Genomic DNA, 19,483 nt, shown 5'->3' with positions numbered 1-19,483 from the left:
GCTGCTTAGCAAAGTACGGAGAAGGCACGTTGCAAATATTCAGGCATTAACTGCATTGAGTAATTGTTTTCATTTAGTAAATGTATTAATGTGGTAGGGCTGGCATAGCAAAGCAGCACAAACTGAAAGTCTTCAATAACACAAATGTATAGTCTCACGGTTCTGGAGGCCAGAAGTCTAAAAGGAAGGTGTTAGTGGGGTGGGCTCTTCTGAGGGCGTTGAAGAAGAATCTGTTAGATGCGTCTCTTCTGGCTTCTGCTGGTTAATGGCAATATTTGATGATCTGTGGCTTGTGGAAGCATCTCCGCCTTCATCTTTACTTGATGTTCTCTGCGTGTGCCTGTCTGTGTCCAAATTTCCCCTCATTATAAGGACAGCAGGCATATTGTATTAGGGAGCCACACTCCTTCAGTATGACTTCCTCTTAATCATTTATATCTGCAAAGATCCTATTTCCAAATAAGGCCACATTTTGAGGTATTGGGGTTAGGGCTCCAGCACATAAATTTTAAGGGAACACAAATCAACCTATAATAGTAAAGATTTATTAACTCACTTTAGGAAGCTGATGTTTATTTAGGAAGTAAATGTTTATTGAGGATCTATGATGTAACATGCATGAGGTACTTGGATTTAAACAGATATGCTAAAATATTTTCTGCATCCAAGTCATTTTCAGTAAAGAGGTAGAGAGACATAAATTAATGACTAGAATATGGCAGAGCTATGTGAAAGCATGTGTGAGGAATAGTGTTGGTACCAAGAAAGGGGATGCTGGTGAAGCCTACTTTTTTTTTTTGAGATGGAGTTTCACTCTTGTTCCATGGGCTGGAGTGCAACGGCATGATCTCGGCTCACTGCAACCTCTGCCTTCTGGGTTCAAGTGATTCTCCTACCTCAGCCTCCTGAGTAGCTGGGATTACAGGCATGCACCACCATGCCTAGCTAATATTTTACATTTTTAGTAGAGACGGAGTTTCTCCATGTTGGTCAGGATGGTTTTGAACTCCTGACTGCAGGTGATCCACCCGCCTCGGCCTCCCACAGTGCTGGGATTATAGATGTGAGCACAGTGCCCAGCCAAGCCTACTTTTTAGGGGAGATGTCAGGGAAGTGTCACTGAGGGGCTACGTTTGGGCTGCATATGAAAGCATTAAGAGGAGTTCCAGGGCAGTCTGGACAGAAAGCACAGCGTGGAGATCTGACAAGAAAGGGTATGTTCACAGGACTTGAAGCCATCTCACAAGGGGAGTGTAGCATTCACTGGGAGGTGATGGACTGCCACTGTGAGGTTTCAAGTGTTGGCGTGAAACGATTGGACTTGTGGTTTTGAGAATTTCTGCCTGATGGCCTGGTGGCTGGCATGGAGCTGGGCAGACCATTAGATAAGGTGATGGAATAGGATTGAGTCTGTTGCTTGTATCACTGAGTGAACTCTATGGCCCTTCAGCTCAAAAGGAGGAATAGAATTTGAGATGTCTGTGGGAGGCCCAGTTAACATTTGGATCTATAAATGTGTAGCTTATGCTGAAAGTGTGGAAGGACAGATGGATGTGGGGATTATTTTGTGTGTAACCATGCAAGTAGATGAAGGAGACAATGCCAAGCAAGAAGAGAGGGTGAAACACACCTGCATTGTAGAGGCAGGAAGAGGAAGACGGGCTCATGAAGGACACTCTTGGTGAAAAGCCAGAGAGAGCAGAGGAGAAACAGAAATGAGTGCACTGTAGAAGGGACTTTGACCATTACAAGAAGAAAAGCGTGTACAGAAACAACCAGCATCACAAGTAGGTCACGAAAGACGAAGCCCTTGTAAAGTTGAGGGGCCTGTGACATTCTGTCTGTCAAAGACTCACTTGATGTATATCACCAGTCTGATATCCAAAAAGCAATTTGCATCTTTACTGAAAATTTTCAAAGAACACCAAAGATGGATTCTGTTCTAAACGCCCAGTGAAACTTTACATCTTCTCTATTTCAGATGCTCTCTGTCTCTGTCTGCTGCCTTTCATATTTTCCTTCCTCCTTTCTCCAAATTCTCCAAAAGTCCCTTCAATCAAGACCTCACTGGCCTTTTTCTTTGTTCTGACACCTCTTATTTCCATGTCCATCCGGTTCTATTCTACTAGTAACTGTCTGTCTGTTCCAGCATTTCCTAATTCTTCCCTTATCCTTTATGGTAATCTGCAAAAGGTACAAGCTGGTAAAAGCACTTTTGGGAGACTAGGGAAAGGAATATGAGTATTCCTATGTTAACTATTTTCTGGCCCCAAGTAGGCTATAGGTGACCTTCGGTATGTTCAGATAAGCAGTGGGAGTGGAGGCCCGAGTGTGGTGGATTGAGGATTAATTACTTGGTGGGTGAGGCACTGCAAGCACTAAGTACAGGTTCTCTGTTGCAGAAGCTTGATTTGAAAGGGAAAGAAAATAAGAGGCTGATTAGGAGATGCCAGGTAATTGAGGTAGGATCTGTTAATGTTTTTTGATGGTGAAATTTTGTTTTGTGATAACAGCATAGAAATTTATAAAGGAAATGGCCCTCATTTTAACAGAAAAATCAATACCATTTGCATCCCTCATTATTAATTTGCATTGGCGCTTCATCCATTGGACCTCTTGAAGAAGGTAGCTACAGTCTCATCAGGCTGGAAGTCTGGATGTTGGAATGTGGACATTTCCTACTACAGTGGCTTGAAAATCCTTTTGGGTCACTTTGGTGGCAGGTATGGGGGTGTGAATGTGGGTGCCCTTGAGAGGAAGGAATGAGCCAAGAGTGTTGGAGCCTGGTGATGCAGGGAGAAAGTAGCTTTTGTTTTACGGTTATGCACTTGATCCAGATTATACATTTTAGATGATTTATTCAACAAACCTTTGTGTATCTCTTCCTACTTCCTGCCCACTGAGCTAGGTCCTGGGGTTTCTGTGAGTCCTGGGACTGTAGCCAGGCAGTTGAAATATCCCATCATTCTCATGCGAATTTTTTCCTGACCTGAAGATCTCCATTGGAAAATGATGATTGTACTCTTCTAATAGAAGGCCAAGCAATTTAGATCTGGGAGCAGGGAAATGGTGGCTGTGGTTCATCTAGAGGGGCAAAAGGATGTAGACAGGTAGTTTCATCCAATGCGTGAGGACCACAAAGGTCTGCTTTGACCTCTAGTCTTATACTATAATCCCTTGGTAACAAGGAAATCCGAAAACTAGGGGTATCACAACATTACTCATCACCACTGTAATAGGTGTTCCTGAGTTCCAAGGGAAGAGTCAGTTTAAGTCAATGAAATGGTCATATGTAATGATGTTCATTTTCCTTGGTTCTGTACTTACGTGACACTTGGATGTATAAGATGGTTAACAGAATATTGCTATGGAGGCACATTGACAAGGCCTGAACTACCATTTGGGTGAGAATATTTGTAACTGGCACAATACTTATACATGAATGGCCACTGTGAAATGGGCTTTTAAGGCGTGATGTGACAATTTGCTTTCTTAAGTGCATTGACTACAAAGACATTTCCTAAACTCTTTCTTTGTAAACTTACCCTTGCATTCCCCTGGATGAAGCCAGTGCTTTTCAGTGACTCAGGTTTCTCCTAACAATTTTTAAAATTCCTTCCACAGAGAATGAAGCTTTTAATTCCAGAACCAATGTTCAGGTTGTGCAAAGACATGGATTTAAGGTGACAGCTATTAACATTGGCAAGGTTCTTTCTATTGTGCAATTGCTTTCACATATATTTAGTTTATTTTGACCTGACAGTCCTGGGCTTCATTATTGTGTAACTTATTTTGTGTTTGAAGAAACAAAGGCTTCAGAGGGGTTTAAGAAAGCTGATTAAAGTCAAATGGCAAGGATGGGGTAAGTGACGGAGCTCTAAGCACTGGTGTCGGTCTCTGTATTTGTGGATGACTGACTACACAGCTCTCCTTCTGAGTCAGTGGCTTTTAAACTCCTTGGGACCACAGTAAATTCTGTTTACCTGATGACTCAGTACACACATATGACCCACCAAACAGTACTTTCCTTGACTATTCCCTGTGCCTTCTAATATTTTATTCTACCCAATTCTGTTTTCTTTTCAACATTGGGTCTTATTAAATTGACTTCGTGATGCAGTAGTGGATCATGATGCAGAATTTGAAAAAATTATACTCAGTTCCTTCCCTAAGAAGTAGAGGAACTATTTCTCAGTTCCATCCTCAGAAACAGGATGGTGGGGAAGGAATAGGGTGTGTGTTTTCCTAGGGTGGAGTGGGAGGGAAATGGCCTCCCACAGCCCACGTGTCAGACCTGCTCCCATGCCCCAATCCACCTTCAGAGGTGGGAAAAAGTTGGCAGCTGATGAGGCCTGCCACACCTCTCGTTTCTTGCATTCAGCCCACTTTTGTGCCCATGATTTGTGGTGCTGGTTGTCTCACTCTGCCCCCTTCTTCCTTCTAGTTGCTAACTCTCTTCATATGTCTACTGTTTTGCTGTGGATCGCTCACATCTATAAATGATGGTCTAGGTTATATAGTCTCAGCGGTTTGAGTGGAGTCTTTCGAGACCTGTACAGGCCAGCGTTTGCATCCCTGCAGGTGCCGCAGGGGGCCTGAACCCTCCCCAGTCAGTGTCTGGTTCTCTGGTCCTGGCCAAACATCTTGGCCTCAAAGTGTTGCTTGGAGTCTGGATGTAAGAATCTGCTTCAGGCCAGGCCGAGTGATCTTGAACCCGAGGAACAGAAGTCATGATGTTTGCTCTATTTCGATTAGAAAAACAACTCAAAGCACATTCCCTGTTCATGTTGGGGCAGTAAAATCTTCCCGTTTTCCCAGAGACAACGCGTTATGGCAGGGCAGAGGAAGCTCTGTGATCACCCTAGAGAAGAAAACAGCCAGTATAAGAAAGTATGTGTCACCTCAAGGTAGAAATCACCCACTTTTTACAGGAAGGTCCCACTGTGAAATCAGAATGTTCTACCACGCCATCTGCAATGAAATTTGAGGGCCCCCGAAAGTCCACAATCCAAAAGACAAGGTAGCATAAGATAAAAGGCAATGATTGCAGTTAACAATGGCAGCCTCTCAAGAGCGGGTCTGCCTGTGCGACCTGTGTTGATATTTGGATTTGGCTTTTTGCTTGTTTGTAGATTTTGGGGGTCATCTTTTGTTAGAGTTGAGAGATAGCTGTGTGTGGTAAAATCCGTGGATTTTTCCCACAAGCAGAGGAAATAGCAGGTTGAGGGCAAAATGCGCCATGGATAGTGAAGGTGTGTGAGTAAGATGAGTATATGGAGGGATGGCTGCTTCTAAAAGAGTCTCTTCTGCCTTATTGACAAATCACGGATGCTTTTAAGTTACATGCCTGGACATTCATGGTTTCTTATTGTGTCTGTACTACTTTCTGAATAGGCATTATCTTCCATGCTTTTTTCTTTTTTAAAACAAAGTTAAAATGTTCATTATTTTTATTTTATTTTACTTTAAGTTCTGGGGTACCTGTGCAGGTCTTGCAGGATTGTTACATAGGTATACACATGCCATGGTGGTTTGCTGCACCTTACTTCTGTCTCCTACATTATGCATTTCTCCTAATGTTATCCCTCCCCAATCTCCATACCTCCTGCTATCCCTCTATCCCCCCACCCCACAATGGACCCCAGTGTCTGATGTTCCCCTCCCTGTGTCCGTGTGTTCTCATTGTTCAACACCCACTTATGAGTGAGAACATGCGGTGTTTTGTTTTCTGTTCTTGTGTCAGTTTGCTGAGAATGATGGTTTATGGCTTCATCCATGTCCCTGCAAAGGACATGAACTCATCCTTTTCTATGGTTACATAGTATTCCATGGTGTACATGTGCCACATTTTCTTTATGGAGTCTATCATTGATGGGCATTTGGATTGGTTCCAAGTCTTTCCTATTGTAAATAGTGCTGCAGTGAACATACATGTGCATGTGTCTTTATAGTAGAATGATTTATACTCCTTTGGGTATATACCCAGTAATGGGATTGCTGGGTCAAATGGTATTTCTGGGTCTAGATCCTTGAGGAATCGCCCCACCGTCTTCCACATGGTTGAACGAATTTACACTCCCAGCAACAGTATAAAAGTGTTCCTATTTCTCTGCATCCTCTCCAGCATCGTTTATCTCCATATTTTTTAATGATCTTTCTTCTAACTGGCATGAGGTGGTATCTCAATGTGGTTTTGATTTGTATTTCTCTAATGACCAGTGATGATGAGCATATTTTCTTTTCTTTTCATTGATTGATTGATTGATTGATGGAGATAGAGTTTTGCTTGGTTGCCAGGCACCAGGCTGGAGTGCAGTGGCACGATCTTGGCTCACTGCAACCTCTGCCTCCCAGGTTCAAGCAATTCTCTTGCCTCAGCCTCTCAGGTAGCTGGGACTACAGGCATGCGCCACCACTCCCAGCTAATTTTTGTACTTAGTAGAGATGGGGTTTCACCATGTTGGCCAGGATGGTCTTGATCTCTTGACCTTGTGATCCTCCTGCATCAGCCTCCCAAAGTGCCGTGATTACAGGCATGAGCCACCGACCGCACCTGGCTGATGAGCATATTTTCATATGTTTGTTGGCCGCATAAGTGTCTTCTTTTGGAAAGTGTCTGTTCATATCCTTTGCCCACTTTTTGATGGGGTCGTTTGTTTTTTTCTTGTATGTTTGTTTTAGTTCTTTATAGATTCTGGATATTAGCCCTTTGTCAAATGGGTAGCTTGCAAAAAAAATTTTTCCATTCTGTTGGTTACCAGTTCACTCTAATGATTCTTTTGCTGTGCAGAAGCTCTTAAGTTTAATTAGATCCTATTTGTCTATTTTGGCTTTTGTTGCCATTGCTTTTGGTGTTTTAGTCATGCAGTCCTTGCCTATGCCAATGTTCTGAATGGTATTGCCTAGGTTTTCCTCTAGGGTTTTTATGGTGTTAGGTCTTATGTTTAAATCTCTAATCCATCTGGAGTTAATTTTAGTGTAAGGTGTCAGGAAGGGGTCCAGTTTCAGCTTTCTGCACATGGCTAGCCAGTTTTCCCAACACCATTTATTAAACAGGGACTCCTTTCCCCAATGCTTGTTTTTGTCAGGTTTGTCAAAGATCAGATGGTTGTAGGTGTGTGGCTTTACTTCCAGGGCCTCTGTTCTGTTCCATTGGTCTATATCTTTGTTTTGGTACCAGTACCATGCTGTTTTGATTATTGTAGCCTTGTAGTATAGTTTGAAGTCAGGTAGTGTGATGCCTCCAGCTTTGTTCTTTTTGCTGAGGATTGTCTTTGGTATGTGGGCTCTTTTTTGGTTCCATATGAAGTTTAAGGTGGTTTTCCCCATTTCTGTGAAGAAAGTCAATGGTGGCTTGTTGGGGATAGCATTGAATCTATAAATTACTGTGGGCAATAAGGCCATTTTCACCATATTGATTCTTCCTAACCATGAGCATGGAATGTTTTTTCCATCTGTTTGTGCACTCTCTTATTTCCTTCAGCAGTGGTTTGTGTCTCCTTGAAGAGGTCCTTCACGTCCTTGTTAATTGTATTCCTAGATATTTTATTCTTTTTGTGGCAATTGTGAATGGGAGTTCACTCTTGATTTGGCTCTCTGTTTGTCTGTTATTGATGTATAGAAATGCTTGTGATTTTTGCACATTGATTTTGTATCTTGAGACTTTGCTGAAGTTGCTTATCATCTTAGGAAGATTTTGGGCTGAGGTGATGGGGTCTTCTAAATATACAATCATGTTGTCTGCAGATAGAGACAATTTGACTTCCTCTTTTCCTAATTGAATACTCTTTATTTCTTTTTCTTGCCTGATTGCTCTGGCTATAAGTTCCAATACTATGTTGAATAGGAATAGTGAGAGAGGGCACCCTTGTCTAGCGCCAGTTTTCAAAGGGGATACTTCCAGTTTTGTCCATTCAGTATGATATTGGCTGTGGGTTTGTCATAAATAGCTTTTATTATTTTGAGATATGTTCCACTGATACCTAGTTTAAGAGTTTTTAGCATAAAGGGCTGTTGAATTTTGTCGAAGGCCTTCTCTACATCTGTTGAGATAATCATGTTTTTTTTGTCCTTGGTTCTGTTTACATGATGGATTATGTTTGTAGATTTGCGTATGTTGAACCAGCCTTGCATCCCTGGGATGAAGCCTACTTGATTGTGATGGATAAGCTTTTTGATGTGCTGTAGCATTCAGATTTGCCAGTATTTTATTGAAGATTTTTGTATTGATGTTCATCATGGATATTGGCCTGAAATTTTCTTTTTTAGTTGTGTCTCTGCCAGGTTTTGGTATCAGGATGATGTTGGTCTCAAAAATGAGTTAGGGAGGATTCCCTCTTTTTGTATTGTTTGGGATAATTTCAGAAGGAATGGTACCAGCTCCTCCTTGTATGTCTGGTAGAAATCGGCTGTGAACCCATCTGGACCTGGACATTTTTTTGGTTGGTAGGCTATTAATTGCTGCCTCAACTTCAGACCTGTTATTGGTCCATTCAGGGATTCAGCTTCTTCCTGATTTAGTCTACTCTGATCTTAGTTATTTCTTGTCTTCTGCTAGCTTTTGAATTTGTTCAGTCTTGCTCCTTTAGCTCTTTTAATTATGACAGTAGGGTGTTGATTTTAGACCTTTCTTTGCTTCTCATGTGGGCATTTAGTGCTATAAATTTCCCTCTAGACACAGCTTTAAATGTGTCTCAGAGATTCTGGTACATTGTGTCTTTGTTCTCATTGGTTTTGAAGAACATCTTTATTTCTGCCTTCATTTCATTATTTATCCAGTAGTAATTCAGGAGCAGGTTGTTCAGTTTTCATGTAGTTGTGTGGTTTGAGTGAGTTTCTTAATCCTGAGTTCTAGTTTGATTGCACTGTGGTCTGAGAGACTGGTTGTTATAATTTCCATTCTTTTGCATTTGCTGAGGAATGATTTACTTCCAATTACGTGGTTAATTTTAGAGTAGGTGCGACGTGGCTCTGAGAACAATGTATATTCTGTGGATTTGGGGTAGAGAGTTCTGTAGATGTCTATTAGGTTTGCTTGGTCCGGATCTGAGTTCAAGTCCTGGATATCCTTGTTAATTTTCTGTCTCATTGATTGTCTAATATTGACAGTGGAGTGTTAAAGTCTCCCACTATTATTGTGTGGGAGTCTAAGTCTCTTTGTAGGTCATTAAGAACTTGCTTTATGTATCTGGGTGCTCCTGTATTGGATGCATATATATTTAGGATCATTAGCTCTTCTTGTTGCATTGATCCTTTTACCATTATGTAATGTCCTTCTTTGTCTCTTTTGATCTTTGTTAGTTTAAAGTGTATTTTATCAGAGACTAGGATTGCAACTCCTGCTTTTATTTGCTCTCCATTTGCTTGGTAAATCTTCCTCCTTCCCTTTATCTTGAGCCTATGAGTGTCCTTGCATGTGAGATGGGTTTCCTGAATACAGCACACTGATGGGTTTTGACTTTTTATCCAATTTGCCACGCTGTGTGTTTTGATAGGGGCATTTAGCTCATTTACATTTAAGGTTAATATTGTTATGTGTGAATTTGATCCTGCCATTTTGATATTAGCTGGTTGTTTTGCCCATTAGCTGATGCAGTTTCTTCATTGTGTCGATGGTCTTTACCATTTGGTATGGTTTTGCAGTGGCTGGTACTGGTTGTTCCATTCCATATTTAGTGCTTCCTTTAAGAGCTCTTGTAAGGCAGGCCTTGTGGTGATGAAATCTCTCAGCAATTGCTTGTCTGTAAAGGATTTTATTTTTTCTTCAGTTTTGAAGCTTAGTTTGGCTGGATATAAGATCCTGGTTTGAAAGTTATTTTCTTTAAGGATGTTGAATTCATTGCCCCCCACTCTCTTCTGGCTTGTAGGGTTTCTGCATAGAGATTCGTGGTGAGTCTGATGGGATTCCCAACCTTTCTACTTGGCTGCCCTTAGCATTTTTTCATTCATTTCAACCCTGGTGAATCTGACGATTATGTGCCTTGGGGTTGCTCTTCTTGAGGAACATCTTTGAGGTGTTCTCTGTATGTCCTGGATTTGGATGTTGGACTGCGTTGCTAGGTTGGGGAAGTTCTCCTGGATGATATCCTGAAGAGTGTTTTCCAGCTTGGATTCATTCTCCCCGTCACATTCAGGTACACCATTCAAACATAAATTAGGTCTTTTCACATAATCCCATATTTCTCGGAGGCTTTGTTCATTTCTTTTTGTTCTTTTTTCTCTAATCTTGCCTTCTCATTTTATTTCATTGAGTTGATCTTCATTCTCTGATATTTTTTCTTCTGTGTGATCAATTTGGCTGTTGCAACTTGTGTATGCTTCATGAAGGTCTCGTGCTGTGGTTTTCAGCTCCATCAGGTCCTTTATAGACTTGATGGTTATTGTAGTTAGCATTTCGTCAAACCTTTTTTCGAGGTTCTAGTTTCTTTGCATTGGGTTAGAACATGTTCCTTTAGCTCAGAGAAGTTTGTTATCACCCACCTTCTGAAGCCTGTTTCTGTCAATTCGTCAAACTCATTCTCCATCTAGTTTGTTCCCTTGCTGGTAAGGAGTTGTGATCCCTTGGAGGAGGAAAGGCATTCTGGTTTTTAGTGATTTCATCCTTTTTGTGCTGGTTTCCTCCCATCTTCCTGGATTTATCTACCTTTGGCCTTTGTAGTTGATGACTTTTGGATGGGGTCTCTGAGTGGACGGCCTTTCTGTTGGTGTTGAAGCTATTTCTTTCTGTATTTTAGTTTTCCTTCTAACAGTCAGGCCCTTCTGCTGTGGGACTGCTGGAGGTCCACTCCAGACCATGCTTGCCTGGGGATCACCTGCCAGGGCTGCAGAACAGCAAGGATTGCTGCCTGTTGCTTCCTCTGGTAGCTTCATCCCAGAAGGGTGCCTACCAGATATCAGCCAGAACTGACACCCAGCCAGAACAGCACCCCACCCTGCCTCGGTTTGCCCTCCTTGGGCTATACCTACTGTCCAACAAGTCCCATTGAGACGAACCTGGTACCTCAATTAGTAATGTGGGATTACTCGCCTTCTGCGTCGCTGTCGCTAAGAACTGTGCTCCAGAGCTGTTCCTGTTCAGCCATTTTGGCAGAAGTTGCCTTTTTTATTTTTGAGATGGAATTTCACTCTTGTTGCCCAGGCTGTAGTGCAATGGCACAATCTCAACTCACTGCAACCCCGCCTCCTGGGTTCAAGCAATTCTTCTGGCTCAGTCTCCCAAGTAGCTGGGATTGCAGGCATGCACCACCACCTCTGGCTAATTTTGTATTTTTTTAGTAGAGATGAGGTTTTACCATGTTGGTCAGGCTGGTCTTGAACTCTTGACCTCAAGTGATCTGCCCACCTCAGCTTCCCAAAATGCTGGGATTACAAGCGTGAGCTACTGCACCCAGCCTCTTCCATGCTCTTAATTGTCACCTGTCTCCTGGGACCAATTGGCCAAATGCTGGGATCTGTGTTTATTTATCTCCTATTGTCAGTGCTGTGCATGTGCTGTTAGTTTACTTGTCTGTCTTCTCTGCATCACTGTTTTATTCCCTCTGACACTCTTAAGATTACAGTCTTTGCCAGGGCTGGGACTATATCATTTGCTTTCTCTTGTCCCAACAACTAGGATAGGACATTTTATGTTGTGGAACTGACAGAGAGGTTTCTGAAATTTCCATCAGTGGACGTGATCCACCATAAACCATGGAATTTAAATACTAGAATGTTTACCATTGGGCAATTTGCTCAATATGGCTAAGCCTTGGTTTCTCCTCTTTAGAGCAGGGATGATAATATCACATGGAATCATTGTGAAGTTAATTGGGAAAATTCATGTAAATAACTTAATGCAATGCTTGACACATAGAGACGTTATTCCATTATTGATATACTAACGTCCTCTAGAAATTAACAGGATGAACCAGGATAATAACAATGAGACTGTGCTGTGGCCTGGAGAGAGGACGTGGAACTGCAGCTGTACTGGGAGGGGCTGTGAGGAAGAAGCTGAGCAGAGAAATGTGGCTTTGGCCAGGAGAAGCCAGAGGGGGATCTGGGGAAGAGAAACCCTGACCCCGTTCCTTGTCCTCTGATCCCATGTTGTTGCTTCCCACTGGCCAAATCCCAAAGGACAGTGGACAGCAAGGCAGCCCCAGATGATGGCATTTATAGGAGACAGGCTCCTGGGGCTTAGATAGGGACTGGCATGTCTTCCTGATGGACTGTGCACACACCCTATTGTTGTCCATGAATTCCATTTTCCATCAGAGTCCTTGGCCTGACCAGTCCTTCCTTCCTTACAGGATCGCTGGATCCTGGGACTGGAAAGGACCCTGTGATCACTCTCCTCACGTAGTCCCTTTCTATGGAGGGAAGATTGAGGTCATCTCCAGTGTGGCCTTGGTGGTGGTCAAATGGCATTCTTTTTATTGGTGTTGCCAGATTCTGCTGGGGAGCAGAGCACACAGAGCATGCTCAGAACGTGGTGATGGACGGGATCTGCTGTTTCTCATGGATTTTTATTTTTTATTTTGTTTGTTTGTTTGTTTGTTTATTTATTTATTTATTTTTTACCTATGTGTCCAAGGCATGAACCAGGCATGGGCACAGATCAAAAGCCAAGCTGGGTTGAACAAGGGTTGCTTTGTCCCTGGCTGATATGAGATGGGCACCACCAACCAGATGCCACTCTACCCAGATCAGGGACAGATTTTTTTTTTTTTTAGCCTTTACAGTGGCACCATATTTTTACACTGAGCCACGTGTTGTCTATCTCATTCATTGGACTGTTTCTTGCGAGTGTCTTCCTCTTAGAATCTGTGTTTTTGGAGGGACCCTGCCCTTGAGAACAGGGGACCTGTACTGTGCTCTTCCTGATCCCCTGGGACATTTACTATTAGGGCTGAGCACATGGGGCCAGCACGCACTTTCTGAATTAAATTTCGCAAGAATTACATGGAAAGCTGTGACTTTTCCCGAGTCCTAAAACCGAGGAGCACTATTGGTTCCTCCCTTTTCCTTTCTAGGGTCATGGTGGGAGATGTCTGTTCCTGTACTTGCAGCTCCATGAGAGGAGAAAAGCCCCCTTCCTCCCAGCAGGGCCACAGCCTATCTGACAGGCATTACAGGGAATCCTAAAGATGGAGGATCTGTGCGCATTCCTTTTGGGTCCACCTGTCATGTCCTTGCCACATTGGTCATTTGTCACTTTTATGTCTGTTTGATACAAAAGAGGGGAAGAGATGTTCTAGGAAGGGAAGGACATGGTCCCTTTGACACCATGGTTTGGCTGCAAGGGAGCAGGTGAGTCCTTTGAGGACATTTTGACATGCCAAAGTCCGTCAGGTGCAAGTTGACACCCAGACCAGCCCCTGCTGCCGTGAAACCACTGTGTAAACTCTTGTCATGTCAGTCAGCTGAGGCTTACAATGTTTTCAATGAAAAAAAATCTTTCCTGCATCCCTGTGGTGTGCAGGAAACAGCTGCCTGGGTGTTCCTCAGTCCTGCCCTGTTCTGTGTGTCTCCTTGACGGCTGCCCTGCCCAGGGTTTATTTCCTGGGAACACCTCGTAGTACTGCTCCCAGCTGTGGTTGCAAAGACAAAGTGAATCTGAGACAAAAGGAACAAAGGCCATCGATTCATAAAATTGCCACCAGGGAACCCACCTGCTGTGGCTTTTCTTGCAGCAGGACTCACAGGTGCTAGAGAGGACAGTGGGTTTTCTAGAATCAAAAGGGAATACTTGACAAGGCTTCTCTTAAGGTGTCAGTTTTAGAAGCAAGGAGACTTAATTGGTTTTAGGGTACATTGGGCAGACCATGGTGTGGCTGCAAGGGAGCAGGTAAGCCCTTTGAGGACATTTTGAAAGAGGAAGGATTATTCACTACTGGGGCCGGGAGCAGGAAGCTTTCTGTGGCTGGATGTTTTCTGGAGCAAGTCAGGGTCAGAGCGTTCCTTTTGGGTTCACCTGTCATGATGTCCTCGCCATGCCAGGCCATTTCTCACTTTAATGTCTGTTTGATATGGAAGAGGGGAAGAGAAGTGCTGGGAAGGGCAGGGCATCGTCCCTTTGAATGATACTGAAGGGGGAAGGGTGTGGTCCCTGGCTAGGGCTCCGCCCCCAGGCTTGTGCCCACGGACCTAGGTGAGGACAGGCATTTTTGTTTTTCTGCCCAAATGTTGCATTTCCCAAGAGCACCCTGGCATGCCATACCCCGATCTTGTGCCTGTAAAAACCCCAAGACCATAGCAATCAGACACGCAGGTGGCTGGACATTGAAAGGAGCGTATCAGCGGAGGCACACAGGGGCGGCGGGGCGTCAGGAGGGGCACACCGACAGGCACTGGGACGCCGCAGGCCACTGACCGGTAGAACGATGCCGGAGTTCGGCGGGGGCAGTTGGAGGAGAGCCCAGGTTCCTGAGCGGCCTGACTCCAGGGGAAAACCATCTCCCTTCTGGCTCCCCCGTCTGCTGAGAGCGTCTTCCACTTATTCTCCAAGCCCATGTGTGCTCCAGTTCTCCGGTACTCTAAGGCAAGAACCCTGGGATACAGAAAGCCCTCTGCCCTTCTGATAAGGCAGGGGTCTAATTGAATTGACTAACACAAGCTGCCTATGGATGGTTAAACTAAAAGAGCACCCTGGAACCCTGGAGCTGCAGCTGTAAACATTCACCCTTAGACACTGCCCTCCAGCCTACCTGTCTGTATGTTCCCTAGAGGTTTGAGCAGTGGGGTGCTGGAGAAGCCAGCCACAGCCCCCACCGCATGCCATGTGAGGGGGACAAGGGAACCTCTCCCGTTTCATGTTGATTCAGAGGTGGTGTGTGTGACTAGGAGAGGGATGGTGTTGGCGAGAGGTGAGTGATGGGCTTGCACGCCGACCGAAGCCGGTTTCCCCTGTACAGCTTTTTAGTGTGAGTAGCAGATAACAAAACTGCTGATCGGAGATTGAGCTGGCTGGACCTTTTTCCCAAGCCTCACTCACATGTTATCATGAAAGGCCCAGGTAAGTTTCTGCTGTGTGGACAGAAGCTCCCCATTAAACTAACAAAACAGGTCATACTCCATGGAGTTTGTAGGTGAGGTGCCACCTCTCTTCCCTCAATAGTCCTTACAGAACTATGACTGTGCCTACCTAGCGTGAAAGGTAAGCTGTCACGTGTTCCAGAAGTGTGATTCTGTTTCCCTTGCAAGCAACTTCAGGCATCTGGCATTTTCTAAGTCAATGGCCCCTACATCCTGCAGCTCTCCTAGAGGCTAACCCTGAAACTATGGGACGCAGGGCTTGTTAGAGCCTCCGCTCTTCACGCAAAATGTCTGTAAACGGCTAAATAACAAGCTATCAATAAATAACTCTAACATGTAAGTGGTCTGACTGTAAAATGTAAATAAATAACTGTAAAATGTACCTGAAGGGCTCATAGCAAGCCTCTGGCATGGGGAAGGATACCTGCAGCTCCTCTAGTTGCTGCCATGGTAGAGGGTGGGGGTGAGTTGTATGGTGTTCTTCCCATCTGACAGATGAAGAAAGCGGAGGGCTGAGAAGGTAAATAACTTGCCTGAGCACTCACTGTTAGTGACAGGCAGAAACAGCCTTGCAACCGGATTGCCTGTGTTTTATTCAAACCCTCTGTGGAGCGCGTGCTCTGAACCACCAACGGTGACTCAGGGTGGTGGTGGGCAGAGGCTCGTGGTTGATAAGCAGGGTGCCACCAGCCTGCTCCTCCCGTCTTGACTGGCTTGTCACCCTAGAGAGGGGCTGCATAGGAGCCTAGTTGTACCCAGCCCTGCCCCTGGCACCCCTTTCTTCCTCGTGCTCCCTGGCTCAGACCGTCTCCCCTGGGTCAACAGTTGCTCTCGCACTGTTGGGGAGAAGTCCAGCTCTTTTCAGGATCTATGTGTCTCAGCATGGAAAAATGCCTTAAGAGTACCTGTAAGGTAGTCAGTATTTGGGCCTATCCTTAAAAGTTCTCAAACACATTTTGAGGGAATTAAACAATTATTTGCCCAGCCTATACTGAACTTCAAAACTATGAAGCCTTGCAGAGATGAATTATTTGATGACAAAGTGGATTCTATCAAGAAAGATGAAATCCATTTTATTTAAATTTTTTCTTTTTGAGAATGAAGACAGTTTTAATGTTACCTTTTCCATTTGGGATGCTTTTTTTTTTTTCAAGACAGAATCTTTCTCTGTCACTTAGGTTGGAGTATAGTGGTGTGATCATGGCTCACTGTAGCCTTGACCTGTTGAGATCAAGTGATCCACCTGCCTCAGCCCCCTGAGTAGCTGGGACTATGGGCGCATGCCACCATGCCTGGCTATTTTTTTCTATTTTTTGTAGAGATGGGGTCTCACTGTATTGCCAAGGCTGGTCTTGTCTTGAACTCCTGGGCTCAAGTGATCTACCTGCATTAGGCTCCCAGAGTGCTGGGATTACAGGTGTGAACCACTGCACCCAGCCGCATTTTTATTGCGTTTTCTTGCTGTGTTGAATGGTGAAGACTTGCAGTATAATACAATGGTGAGAACAGATATTTCAAGCCTGGAAGATGCTAAAAAGCAGTTTGCCATTTGTAAAGAAAGTTTGGGATATTAGCTAGAGTTATGCACTACTATGAACATGGTAAACCTCACATTATTAAAAACATGAAGTTAAAATCCATAGCAATTGTATTTTAGCTTCTGACGCTACAGAAATGTGTTTATGCCTGGAATTTCCACAGTTAAATTCATTTTATGAAAATAAGTGTCAATGATGTCTCTTTAAAGCATTAAAAAAAATTTAAAAACCTGAAATGTGATACAAAATTGACGCCCTAAAGTCTTACTCTAACTTTGTTAGTTAGAATGTTAGCATTATGGAATTTAGATGAAAAAAAGTTCTTAAATTTAGGCTAGTCTTACAGTCCATTTGATGCTGGAATTCCTTTTACCAAGTTTTTAAAATATCTTCGTGATAAATAATTAACTATTTTCTGGAATAGCTCATTCCACCTTCAGATTTTGCTAATTGTTTGCATAACCATGGTTAAGTCTTCAGCTGAATTGGATCTCAGTATTTTCTGCCCACTGGTTCTTGTTCAAGTCTTTTCTTTCTCTAAGACATCTTTTCTAAATGTTAAGGATTGTAAGTGACATTGAAAATCTTCATATTTGATCATGTAATTCTTCATGTATTCTATCATATAATTCCATGCTCTCTTTCTCCTGGTCTCTCTCTTCTGAACATAATTCAGGTTTTATAAATCCCTGGTAAAAGTGAGACATATAAAACTAATTCTCCAGGGTTTTTTTTTGTTTGTGTGGTTTTTTTGTTTGTTTGTTAGTTTTTTTTTGAGACAGAGTCTCACCCTGTCACCAGGCACCAGGCTGGTGTGCAGTGGCGTGATTTCGGCTCACTGCAACCTCCACCTCCTGGGTTCAAGCAGTTTTCCTGCCTCAGCCTCCCGAGTAGCTAGAACTACAGGTGCGCACTACCATGCCCAGCTAATTTTTTTGTATTTTTTAGTAGAAGCGGGGTGTCACCATGTTGGCCTGGATGGTCTCGATCTCTTGACCTCGTGATCTGCCCGCCTTGGCTTCCCAAAGTGCTGGGATTACAGGCGTGAGCCACAGAGCCTGGCCTGATTCATGTTTTAAACACTATACTTTGTTAACCAGACTAAGAGGACTTTTGCTCTTTTGGTTGCAAATCTCAGAGCTTCAAGTAGAATTAATCATCCCCATTTTATACTTGAAAAATAAAGAGACATCAGTTCTTTAAAACAGAATACCAATTTGACTTGTCTGTGTTTTGCAGTAGCTTTCTCCATTACTGTTACTTTCTGTAGGAAAATTTTTCATATACCGGGGTACATGCTTCAAGTTTAAATAATAATGTCTCCTTTGGCTAGTTTCTGTGGAGATGATCTCTTATCACATCCATTCATTCGTTAAGTGTATATTGCACTTAGGTTCACAGGCTCTGAGCTAGGTACGAGAATTATCAAATGAAGATTGAAGGGTTCCTAAAATAGCGTCCTTTATATTACAACATAATTACTGCTATGAAGAAGCATATATAAAGTTAGTAATAAATGGTAATGCATTATTTATCTCTGCGTTGGGGAAACTGAGAGGATGGGAGGGCATTTCATCTGAAGAATGTAGGGGTGACTGGGCTGAGAAGGCATGGAAGGGCATTCCAGCCCCAGGGAACTGCATGGACAAAGCAATTGAGGTATGGTAACCTAAGGAGTCACACACATTGAGGTCCCTCTTCTTGCATATCTCATATTTGGATTTTCAGGTTTTCTTTTTTGTTTGTTTTTGGACATTTCTGTTTGCTGTGTCTCTTTCTTTGGAAAGTACTTGCAGGATCAGCTGTTTTAGAAGACAGTAGAAAATACAGACAAGAACATTTTCCTCACTTTTTAAAATGGATTAACATATGGAGGAAGTGGGATAATTTTGATTTTGTCTTAGTCAAAATAGCCTATTTTAAATATTTTGTTGGCTGGGCATGGTGGCTCATGCCTGTAATCCCAGCACATTGGGAGGCCGAGGCAGGAGCATGGCTTGAAGCCAGAGTTGGAGAGCCGTCCAGGCAACATAATGAGACCCCTGTCTCCACACACACACACCCACACACCCACACCCACACACACATACACAAACACAAACAAAACACAAAACAAACAAACAAAACTGGGCATGGTGGTGTGTGCCTGTGGTCCCAGCTACTTGGGAGGCTGAGGCAAGAGGATTGCTTGAGCCGGAGAGGTCAAGGCTGCAGTGAGCCAAGATTGCTCCACTGCACTCCAGCCTAGGCAAAAGAGTCGGAACTTGGCTCAAAAAAAAAAAAAAATAGATTTTGTAAATGTTCTTTACTAATGGGCCAGACCCAGTAGGGAGGGGTAGCTTGAATCTATTACATGAATGAAATGGAATGAATACTAAACTGGACCCGATGGGGCCATTGGCGAGGGCCTTGTGGAGACACTGATGGTGGTGGGCAGCGTCACAGGATGGACAAAGCCTGGCAGCGCAGTTTCATGTTGATGAAAATAAAAGCCTGGGCCAGGCATGGTGGCTCATGCCTGTAAACCCAGCACTTTGGGAAGCCAAGGTGGGCGGATCACCGGTGGTCATGAGTTTGAGACCAGTCTGGCCAACATGACAAAACCCTTGTCTCTACTAAAAATACAAAAATTAGCTGGGCATGGTGGTGCATACCTGTAATCCCAGCTGCTTGGGAGGCTGAAGCAGGAGAATCTCTTGAACCTGGGAGGCGGAGGCTGCAGTGAGCCGAGATTGTGCCATTGCACTCCAGCCTGGGTGACAGAGTGAGACTCCATCTCAAAAAAAGAAAAGAATAACAAAAAAGAAAAGGAAAGCCTGTGTGAAAAGCCTTAGCATTAGCACCTCTGGCAGAAACAGCTGTCGTGTGTGCCTCTGCCTTCGCAGCTGTTCGATGTAGGTGACAGGCGGACGGGAGAACAATCGAGCTTTTTA

General features: G+C 43.7%; 1 protein-coding gene and 1 non-coding gene across 2 annotated transcripts in view; one reads left to right on the top strand and one right to left on the bottom strand.

Annotated features, from left to right (window-relative positions):
- B3GALT5 (beta-1,3-galactosyltransferase 5) overlaps nt 1–19,483 on the top strand; it is a 46,514-nt gene that overhangs the window by 15,439 nt on the left and 11,592 nt on the right. The gene's annotated exons all lie outside the window — the stretch shown is intronic.
- Nucleotides 12,559–12,692, bottom strand: LOC116551053. Its single transcript, XR_004268685.1, has one exon. It is a non-coding gene; the product is annotated as a small nucleolar RNA SNORA48 (small nucleolar RNA).

Source organism: Sapajus apella, unplaced genomic scaffold (assembly GCF_009761245.1).
Source record: "Sapajus apella isolate SASKATOON/1434 unplaced genomic scaffold, GSC_monkey_1.0 scaffold8, whole genome shotgun sequence".
NCBI classification, from domain to species: domain Eukaryota; kingdom Metazoa; phylum Chordata; class Mammalia; order Primates; family Cebidae; genus Sapajus; species Sapajus apella.
The sequence above is the reverse complement of the archived record's forward strand: the minus strand, read 5'-3'. Positions and strand labels throughout refer to the sequence as shown.